Source organism: Arachis stenosperma, chromosome 3 (assembly GCF_014773155.1).
Source record: "Arachis stenosperma cultivar V10309 chromosome 3, arast.V10309.gnm1.PFL2, whole genome shotgun sequence".
Lineage (NCBI taxonomy): Eukaryota > Viridiplantae > Streptophyta > Magnoliopsida > Fabales > Fabaceae > Arachis > Arachis stenosperma.
In genome coordinates this window covers 153688543-153700234 of record NC_080379.1, presented here as the reverse complement: position 1 = coordinate 153700234, position 11692 = coordinate 153688543, and positions in this window count along the sequence as shown.

The following is an 11692-nucleotide window of genomic DNA, read 5'->3' as shown; positions in this document are numbered from 1 at the left end:
AGAAAGGATCATTTTCCTTTACCATTCATAGACCAAATGCTAGAAAGACTAGCTGGTCATGATTATTACTGCTTTTTGGATGGCTATTCAGGTTACAACCAAATTGTAGTAGATCCTCAGGACCAAGAGAAAATAGCATTCACTTGCCCTTCTGGCATGTTTGCCTACAGGAGAATGCCTTTTGGTTTATGTAATGCTCCTGCAACCTTTCAGAGATGCATGCTATCCATCTTCTCTGATATAGTGGAGAAATTCCTGGAAGTCTTCATGGATGACTTCTCAATATATGGAGACTCATTCAACTCCTGCCTCAACCACCTAGCACTTGTCCTGAAAAGGTGCCAAGAGACTAACCTGGTTTTAAACTGGGAGAAATGTCACTTTATGGTGACTGAAGGAATTGTCCTTGGGCACAAAATTTCAAGCAAGGGAATAGAGGTGGATAAGGCAAAGGTAGAGGTAATTGAAAAATTACCACCACCTGCCAATGTTAAGGCAATCAGAAGCTTTCTGGGGCATGCAGGATTCTACAGAAGGTTTATAAAGGATTTTTCGAAAATTGTAAAACCTCTGAGCAATCTGCTAGCTGCTGACACACCATTTGTGTTTGACACACAGTGTCTGCAGGCATTTGAGACCCTGAAAGCCAAGCTGGTCACAGCACCAGTCATCTCTGCACCAGACTGGACATTACCATTTGAACTAATGTGTGATGCCAGTGACCATGCCATTGGTGCAGTGTTGGGACAAAGGCATAACAAGCTTCTGCACGTCATTTATTATGCCAGCCGTGTTCTAAATGATGCACAGAAGAATTACACAACCACAGAAAAAGAGTTACTTGCAGTGGTCTATGCCATTGACAAGTTTAGATCCTATCTAGTAGGATCAAAGGTGATTGTGTACACTGACCATGCTGCTCTTAAGTACTTACTCACAAAGCAGGATTCAAAACCCAAGCTCATAAGATGGGTGTTGCTTCTGCAAGAGTTTGATATAGAAATAAGAGACAGAAAAGGGACAGAGAACCAAGTAGCAGATCATCTGTCCCGAATAGAACCAGTAGCTGGGACGTCCCTCCCTTCTACTGAGATCTCTGAGACCTTCCCAGATGAGCAACTTTTTGCCATTCAGGAAGCTCCATGGTTTGCAGATATTGCAAATTACAAAGCTGTGAGGTTCATACCCCAGGAGTACAGCAGGGTGCAAAGAAAAAAATTAATTTCAGATGCCAAGTACTACCTATGGGATGAGCCATATCTCTTTAAGAGATGTGCAGACGAAATGATCCGCAGATGTGTACCCAGAGAGGAAGCACAAAGGATCCTGTGGTATTGCCATGGATCACAGTATGGGGGAATTTTGGAAGTGAGCGAACAGCCACTAAGGTCCTCCAATGTGGCTTCTACTGGCCCACTCTCTATAGAGATGCCCGAGAGTTTGTGCGTAACTGTGACAGTTGCCAAAAAGCTGGTAACTTGCCTCATGGATACGCCATGCCTCAACAAGGGATCCTAGAGATTGAATTGTTTGATGTATGGGGCATTGACTTTATGGGTCAATTCCCACCATCATACTCAAACACTTACATTCTGGTGGCAGTGGACTATGTATCTAAATGGGTAGAAGCAATTGCTACACCCACTAATGATACTAAGACCGTGCTGAAATTCCTCCAGAAATACATCTTCAGCAGGTTTGGTGTTCCCAGAGTACTAATCAGTGATGGGGGCACTCATTTCTGCAATAAACAGATGTACTCTGCTATGGTCCGATATGGAATTAGCCACAAAGTGGCAACCCCATATCATCCACAGACAAATGGGCAAGCTAAAGTCTCTAACAGAGAGCTAAAAAGAATCCTAGAACGGACTGTAATTGTCCATAGAAAGGATTGAGCAAAGAGCTTGGATGATGCTCTGTGGGCATACAGAACAGCATTCAAGACTCCAATAGGAACCTCTCCATACCAACTTGTGTATGGCAAGGCCTGTCATCTGCCCGTGGAACTGGAACATAAAGCTTACTAGGCAACCAGATTCCTAAACCTGGATGCTAAGTTAGCCGGTGAAAAAAGATTACTCCAGCTAAATGAGCTAGATGAATTTAGACTCAGTGCCTTTGAAAATGCAAAAATTTATAAGGAAAAGGCAAAGAAGTGGCATGACAAGAAGTTGTCATCCAGAGTCTTTGAGCCAGGACAAAAAGTTCTGCTCTTCAACTCTAAGCTCAGACCGTTCCCGGGAAAACTTAAATCCCGGTGGAGGGGTCCGTATGTGATTACAAGAGTGTCACCATATGGATATGTTGAGCTTCAAGATACTGATTCTGACAAAAAGTTCATTGTTAATGGACAGAGGATCAAGCATTATCTTGAAAGCAATTTTGAGCAAGAATGCTCAAAACTGAGGCTTGAATGATTCTCAGTGAAGGTCCAGCTAAAAACAATAAAGAAGCGCTTGCTGGGAGGCAACCCAGTCATTAGCAGGTTATCTATTTTGTTTAATCAAAGTTTGATACATATTCTCAAAGGGCAATCATCAAAATTGAAGGAATTCACAGAGTTACAGAAGGATTCAGTGCAAAAAGCAGAGAAAAGGAGCTTGCTGGCGAAAAAACGCCAGTAAAGGGTACTTTGGGCGTTAAACGCCAGAATGGGCACCATTCTGGGCGTTTAACGCCAGTAAAGGTGCCATTTTGGGCATTAAACACCAGAATGGGCACCATTCTGGGCGTTTAACGCCAGGTGTGCAGCATCCTGGGCGTTTAGCAAAACGCCCAGTGATGAAGGGGTTTCTGGCGTTTAACGCCAGCCAGGGTACCTGGCTGGGCGTTAAACGCCCAAATTGGCCAATATTTGGGCGTTAAACGCCAGAATGGATACCATTCTGGGCGTTTAACGCCAGAAAGGTGGGAGACAGAGATTTTGCTTTCACCTTCAAATTTTCAATTTTCAAATCATTCTTCAAATCTCTTTCAAATTCTTTCCAAATCTTCTTCAAAAAACTCAAATATCTCTCAATTTCTTCCCATATCTTCTCAAATCTCCTTCAAAATTTTCGAACTATCTCTCCCTTACTTATAAATATATGTTCGGCCACACTCCCCTTCCCCACCATTCGAATTTGCTCTCCTCCTCTCTCTCCTCTTTCCTTTCTTTTGCTTGAGGACAAGCAAACCTCTAAGTTTGGTGTGTTTTTCCATGATCACTAAGTTAAGGCTCATCAAGATCATGGCCCCCAAAGGAAAACAAACCAATTCAAGAGGCAAGAAAGAGAATGCTCCAAAAGACCTTTGGAGTCAAGAGAAGTTCTTAACCAAAGAACATGCAGACCATTACCACAAAATAATGGGTCTAAGGTCAGTGATCCCGGAAGTTAAATTTGATCTGAAAGAAGATGAATATCCGGAGATCCAAGAGCAAATTCGAAACAGAGGATGGGAAGTTCTAACCAACCCTGAGACAAAGGTTGGGAGAAATATGGTTCAGGAATTCTACTCAAATTTGTGGCTGACAGATAAGCAGAGAATGACTGGAACCGCTTTTCATACCTACAGAACCATAGTCAGAGGGAGAATTATTTACTTCCATCTGGACAAAATAAGAGAGGTCTTCAAATTACCTCAACTACAAGATGATTCTGAATCCTTTAATAGGAGAATGGTGAGAGTAGATAAGGGGTTGGATCAAGTTCTAGAGGACATATGCCTCCCTGGAACCAAGTGGATGACCAATTCAAAAGGTGTCCCAAACCAACTCAAGAGGGGAGATCTCAAACCAGTTGCAAGAGGCTGGTTGGACTTCATAGGGCGTTCTATCTTGCCCACTAGTAACCGTTCTGAAGTTACTATCAAGAGAGCAGTGATGATTCATTGTATTATGCTGGGAAAAGAAGTGGAGATTCATCATCTGATTGCTTGTGAGATCTACACAATTGCAAACAAGAACTCCACTGAAGCCAAACTGGCTTACCCAAGCTTAATCTCTTTGCTATGTAAAGATGCTGGGGTGAGGATGGGAGTAGATGAATTCATCCTAATTGAGCACCCAATCACCAAGAGGTCAATGGAAGGACAAATGCAAGATAACTCTATCAAAAGGAGGGCGCAGGAGTTCCTCCCTGAACTTCCTGAAATTGACTACTGGACTCGTCTAGAAGCATCTGTTGCCAAGCTGCAAGAAGCTATGGAACAAATTAAGGAAGAACAGCAGAATCAAAACTGCATGCTCTGCAAATTGCTGAAGGAACAAGAGAAGCAGGGGCGTGAGCTACAGGAGTTGAAGCGCCAAAAGCTCTCCCTTGAAGGGTCAAATACCCCACAAGTTGAGGGAGCATCCACTTCTCAAAATCAAGGTTGTTGAGTCCTAACTCTGTGATAACCTCTATCATTAGGAGTCTATTTAAATTTTTGTTTTCTATTACTATTAGTCTTATCTTATATCTATTTTTTAGTCTTGTTCTTAATTCATGATTAATAAAAATTTAAGGTTCATGTCTTAAAGCTATGAATGTCCTATGAATCCATCACCTCTCTTAAATGAAAAATGCTTTAATCACAAAAGAACAAGAAGTACAGGATTTCGAATTCATCTTTGAAACTAGTTGAATTAGTTTGATGTGGTGACAATACTTTTTGTTTTCTGAATGAATGCTTGAACAGTGCATATGTCTTTTGAATTTGTTGTTTTAAGAATGTTAAAATTGTTGGCTCTTGAAAGAATGATGGAAAAGGAGAAATGTTATTGAGGATCTGAAAAATCATCAAATTGATTCTTGAAACAAGAAAAAGCAGTGAATACAAAAAAATGAAAAAAAAAGAGAGAAGAGGAAAAAGAAAAAGAAAAAAAATAATAAAGTTGTGATCCAAGGCAAAAAGAGTGTGCTTAAGAACCCTGGACACCTCTAATTGAGAACTTTAGCAAAGCTGAGTCACAATCTGAAAAGGTTCACCCAAGTATGTGTCTGTGGCATATATGTATCCGGTGGTAATACTGGAAGACAGAGTGCTTTGGGCCACAGCCAAGACTCATAAAGTAGCTATGTTCAAGAATCATCATACTTAACTAGGAGAATCAATAACACTATCTGAGCTCTGAGTTCCTATAGATGCCAATCATTCTAAAGTTCAAAGGATAAAGTGAGATGCCAACACTGTTCAGAAGCAAAAAGCTACTAGTCCCGCTCATCTAAGTGGAGCTAAGTTTCTTTGATATTTTGGAGTCTATAGTATATCCTCTTCTTTTTATTCTATTTTGAGTTTCAGTTGCTTAGGGACAAGCAACAATTTAAGTTTGGTGTTGTGATGAGCGGATAATTTATATGCTTTTTGGCATTGTTTTTAGTATATTTTTAGTATATTTTAGTTAGTTTTTATTACATTTTTATTAGTTTTTAGTTAAAATTCACTTTTCTGGGCTTTACTATGAGTTTGTGTATTTTTCTGTGATTTCAGGTATTTTCTGGCTGAAATTGAGGGACCCGAGTAAAAATCTGATTCAGAGGCTGAAAAGGACTGTAGATACTTTTGGATTCTGACCTCCCTGCACTCGAAGTGAATTTTCTGGAGCTATAGAAGCCCAATTGGCGCGCTCTCAATTGCGTTGGAAAGTAGACATCTTGGGCTTTCCAGCAATATATAATAGTTTATACTTTATCCGAGATTTAATGGCCCAAGCTGGCGTTGCAAATCAGCTTCAGAAATCCCGGCGTTAAACGCCGGAACTGGCGCAAAAATTGGAATTAAACGCCCAAACTGGCATAAAAGCTGGCGTTTAACTCCAGAAAAAATCTCTACACATGAAAGCTTCAATGCTCAGCCCAAGCACACACCAAGTGGACTCCAGAAGTGGATTTTTACGTCATTTACTCATTTCTGTATACCCTAGGTTACTAGTTCACTATTAATAGGACCTTTTGATATTGTATCTGGACCTCATGACACTTTACACGTTTCTCATTGTATCTTCTATGGCATAAGTCTCTAAACCCTATGGTTGGGGGTGAGGAGCTCTGCTGTGTCTTGATGGATTAATGCAATTACTACTATTTTTCATTTAATCATGCTTGCTTCCATTCTAAGATATCACTTGTTCCTAAACCTGATGAATGTGATGATCCGTGACACTCATCATCATTCTCAACTATGAACGTGTGCCTGACAACCACCTCCGTTCTACCTTAGATTGAGTAGATATCTCTTGGATTTCTTAATTAGAATCTTCGTGGTATAAGCTAGAATTGATGGCGGCATTCAAGAGAATCTAGAAGGTCTAAACCTTGTCTGTGGTATTCTGAGTAGGATTCAAGGATTGAATGACTGTGACGAGCTTCAAACTCCTGAGGGCTGGGCGTTAGTGACAGACGCAAAAGAATCACTGAATTCTATTCCAACCCGATTGAGAACCGACAGATGATTAGCCGTGCTGTGACAGAGCACGTTGAACATTTTCACTGAGAGAATGAGAGGTAGCCATTGACAACGGTGAAACCCTACATATAGCTTGCCATGGAAGGAGCCTTGCGTGCTTGAAGAAGAAGACAGCAGGAAAGCAGAGGTTCAGAAGATAGAGCATCTCCAAAACCTCAACCTGTTCCCCATTACTGCAAAACAAGTACTTATTTCATGTTCTTTTGCTTTTTACAATCAACCCTGATAATTATTGATATCCTGACTAAGACTTACAAGATAACCATAGCTTGCTTCAAGCCGACAATCTCCGTGGGATCGACCCTTACTCACGTAAGGTATTACTTGGACGACCCAGTGCACCTGCTGGTTAGTTGTGCGGGATTGCAAAAGTGTGATTGCAATTTCGTGCACCACTTATCGAAATGTTTCGGTAGTCAAACTTCGAGAATGGAGTGGTGAAAAGCGGTTGCCTCCATGATTACAGGGTGTCGTCGCCTCCTTAGTCTTTCTCTGCTATCTTCTCGATTTTCTTCCTCGGCGTGTCTCGTTGGAGGGCGAGTGTAGATTATAGGGTTTTGCCGTCTCCTCGGCACCTCCCTGCTTTCTCCTTGGCTCTCTGGCTCGGACCGTGGGGTCGGCGTGCGTTGGGCTCGGTCTCTTCGGGGGCTTCTTCCTCTGGGTTCCTCCCTCCTTTGAGGAGACCGGGAACGATGTTGCCTTGGGGCGGGCTGGTAGCGCTCTTTGCTCGCTAGCTCCCGCTCCAGGTTCTGCATCCTGTGGTGCAGCTTCTGCATTATCCTAGCGTTGTCGCTTCCCATCCCTTCGAAGGGACGCCTTTCCTAGGAACGGGAAGGAGGCTCACCTCGCCGAGGGGGTGGGAATTGCGTGTGTTCGTGAGAGAAAGCCAAGGAGACTACCCTATGATGCGGAATTTACAACCCACACTACTAACCCGCAAGTGCACCGGGTCGTACCAAGTAATACCTTACGTGAGTAAGGGTCGATCCCACGAGGATTGATGGATTAAGCAACAATAGTATTTGATAGGATTAGTTAGGCAAGCAGAAAAGGATGTTGGAAGTTCAAAAGCATTAAACAGTAATGTTAGACTTTCAGAAAGCAAAAGCAGCAATGCGTTGGGAATAAAATATGTAGAAAATAGTTAAGGCTTCAGAGTTATCTATTTTTCTGGATTAACTATTCTTACTAATTATTTTAATTATGTAGGATTTAATTTATGGCAAACTATATGTGACTAGACCCTAATTCCTTAGACCTTCCTAGTCTCCTCTAAAATTCATTAACTGCCAATTCCTTGGTCAATTAATTCCAATTAGAGGGTAAAAATCAATTTTCAGTTTTCATGCCACAAAAACTCTAATTACCCAAAAATAAGGGGATTATATGTCACGTATCCCCTTAAATCCAAATAATTAAAATTTAGGAGAATATGTTTTCAAGCTATTGTTCAAGTATAGAGCTTTTCCAAGTTATACAAGAACTCAAATAGAAAGAGGGTCATACTTCAGTTCCACCCAAATTCATAATATAAAGAACGAAAACAATTCTTAAATATAAATCCAAAACATAAATTAAAATAGAAAAAGTAATAAAATCAATCCATACAAATAGACAGAGCTCCTAACCTTAACAATGGAGGATTAGTGGCTCATGGTTCAGAGTAGAAAATAAATAAGGGTTCAGGTAACAAAATGTATTCCAATGATGGGATCCAATCCCCCCAATGGAGTCTCCCCTTTTTATAACTAATCCTCATTAATTTAAAATCTAATTATCTAAAAATAAAAATAATATCTTTTCCTAAAAGATAAGATTTGAATTTAAATTTGAATTAATTAACAGATCTTCAGTTGATGGGTGGGGACCACTTGCTTTGTCCATTCTGCAGCTTCTAATCTGTATTTTCTGGGCTGGAAGTGAGTCAAAACAGCCCAGAATTTGCCTCCAGCGTTTTTCTGTATTTTCTGCACGTGGCGCATGTCACGCGGACGCGTCAGGCATGCGATCGTGTCATTTGTGCAAATTCCAATCCACGCGTTCGCGTCAGGCACGCGATCGCGTCATTGCGCTTTCCTCCATTCCGTGCGATCGCGTGAGCCATGTGTCCGCGTCGGTCTTCGCTGGTCATCTCTTTGGTTTCTTTTTTTTTTCTGCAGAAACTTCATCAAATCCCTCCGAATGCTACCTAAAATAAATAAAATTACGCAAAACTCAAAATAGCATCTATAGTGGCTAAAATATAATTAATTCTAAATTAAACTCAACAATTTAAATGCAAATTCACTAGGAAAAGATAGATAAGATGCTCACGCATCACAACACCAAACTTAAACTGTTGCTTGTCCTCAAGCAACCAAAACTAATATAAGCTTAGGATGTGAATTTGCATGAGAATGAGAGTTCAATTAAGCTCATGTCTCTTTTTATAGTGGGATGTATAACTGTAATCCTGAATAGGTTTGGCATCTCACTCTCCTTTGAATCAGAAGGATGTCACTGTCATCCGGAATTAGAATCCGGTAATATTATGAATTCTCTGATTTTTATATTTCAGTTTAATCCTTGAACACAGCAAAATTTAGTTTAATTTATTTTTTTCTTTGGTGTTTTGCACCTTGAGACTAGCCGTGACTTTAAATGTTTTGTCTCAAGGATTACTTGACACCGAAACACCACAAGCACTTAACTGGGGAACTCTCTTTGAGTTCTGATTTTTCTTTCAGTCACTCCCAGACAGTGGTGCTCAAAGCCTTTGGCATACTCTGTTAAATGCACTTGGTCTCGACCCTAAGTGTTCTGTCTCAAGGATTACTTGACACAATCACACCACAAGCATGTGACTAGGGAAACAACTCTTTGAGCTTTTAATCCTATCTGACCTCCCTAGTCATTGATGCTCAGAGCCTTGGACCTTGCTTTTATTATTATTTATTATTATTTTTTTTTCTTTTGTTATTTCTTTTGCTTCAAGGATTAAATTTTTGTTTATTTCAGAGAAGTCATAATAATTTTCTAAATTCCTGTTCCTTATACATTAACATTCCTTGATTCAAATTCAAATATGCACTGTTCATATCATGCATTCAAAAATCACAGAAAATACCACCACATTTAAGTAAATAAGACTATTCTTAGAATTAACTCAATTTCTCATGCAATACATCACTTCTTTTTCTTTTCTTTTTGGATTCAAGTTCAGTGAGTGGTACATGAAACATCTTTTCAGCATTAAAGATATTAAAAAAAACTAATCCTATGATTCTAACTAATAAAAGATCATATAACAAACAAAGCAAAATAACAGAAAGCCAGAACATAACATAGAAAAAAAAAGAGGGGAGGAATAAAAATGAAAGGAACTCAACCACCTTAGTTATCCTAGCGGTCGCTTTATTCTTCAGGTTGTGCTCCTCCGTGAAGATGATTTGCCTCCCTTTTTGGTGCCATAGGAATAAACAGAAAAGCTTTAAGCGAAGCGTCAACACCAAACTTAAAGGTTTGCTTGTCCTCAAGCAAATAAGAACTGAAAATAGAAAGAGGTAAATATTATGAGGAAAGAAAAATAAAAGGATAAAAGAATAAGAGAGAATTAGGATTGGGAGAGAGAGAGAGAAAACTGGGCGGTGAACTAGTGTGGCGCAAGCGACGCGAACACGTGGGGCACGCGTTTGCGTGGGTCGCGCCTTCCCAAAATGACGCGGAAGCGTCAGGCACGCGATCGCGTGCCATGGATTTTATGCTAGTCGCGCAAAGGCAGCAGCGTGCCCGCGCGACTTTCTGTTTGCATGGCTTGGGATGCCTATTTTCATACGACGCGATAGCGTCGATCACGCTAACGCGTGGATGACCGTTTGTGCAATCGACGCGATCGCATTGGTCACTGATGAGCGGATAATTTGTACGCTTTTTGGCATTGTTTTTAGTATGTTTTTAGTAGTTTTAGTTAGTTTTTAGTATACTTTTTATTAGTTTTTAGTTAAAATTCACTTTTCTGGACTTTACTATGAGTTTGTGTGTTTTTCTGTGATTTCAGGTATTTTCTTGCTGAAATTGAGGGACCTGAGCAAAAATCTGATTCAGAGACTGAAAAGGACTGCAGATGCTGTTGGATTCTGACCTCCCTGCACTCGAAGTGGATTTTCTGGAGCTACAGAAGCCCAATTGGCGCGCTCTCAATGGCGTTGGAAAGTAGACATCCTGGGCTTTCCAGCAATATATGATAGTCCATACTTTTCCCAAGATTTGATGGCCCAAACCGGCGTTCAAAGTCACCTTCAGAATTTCCAGTGTTAAACGCCGGAACTGGCACCAAAATGGGAGTTAAACGCCCAAACTGGCATAAAAGCTGGCGTTTAACTCCAAGAAGAGTCTCTACACGAAAAATGCTTTATTGCTCAGCCCAAGCACACACCAAGTGGGCCCGGAAGTGGATTTTTATGTCATTTACTCATCTTTGTAATCCTTAGGCTACTAGTTCCCTATAAGTAGGACCTTTTACTATTGTATTTTCATCTTTTGATCATTTTAGATCTCTAGATCATCTTTGGACTTCTAGTTCTTAGATCATTGGGAGGCTGGCCTCACGGCCATGCCTAGACCTTGTTCTTATGTATTTTCAACGGTGGAGTTTCTACACACCATAGATTAAGGTGTGGAGCTCTGCTGTACCTCGAGTATTAATGCAATTACTATTGTTCTTCTATTCAATTCCGCTTGTTCTTATTCCAAGATATCACTTGTTCTTCAACTTGATGAATGTGATGATCCGTGACACTCATCATCATTCTCACTCATGAACGCGTGACTGACAACCACTGCCGTTCTACAAGCAAACAAGGCTCTAGTGTTTATCTCTTGGATTCCTGATACACGATGCATGGTTGATCGCCTGACAAACGAGCTAGCCATTCCGTGAGATCAGAGTCTTCGTGGTATAGGCGAGAACTGATGGCGGCATTCAAGAGAATCCGGAAGGTCTAACCTTGTCTGTGGTATTCTGAGTAGGATTCAATGATTGAATGACTGTGACGTGCTTCAAACTCCTGAGGGCGGGGCGTTAGTGACAGACGCAAAAGAATCACTGGATTCTATTCCGGCCTGATTGAGAACCGACAGATGGATAGCCGTGCCGTGACAGGGTGCGTTGAACATTTCCAATGAGAGGATGGGAGGTAGCCACTGACAACGGTGAAACCCTTGCATAAGCTTGCCATCGAAAGGAGTAAGAAGGATTGGATGAAGACAGTAGGAAAGCAGAGAG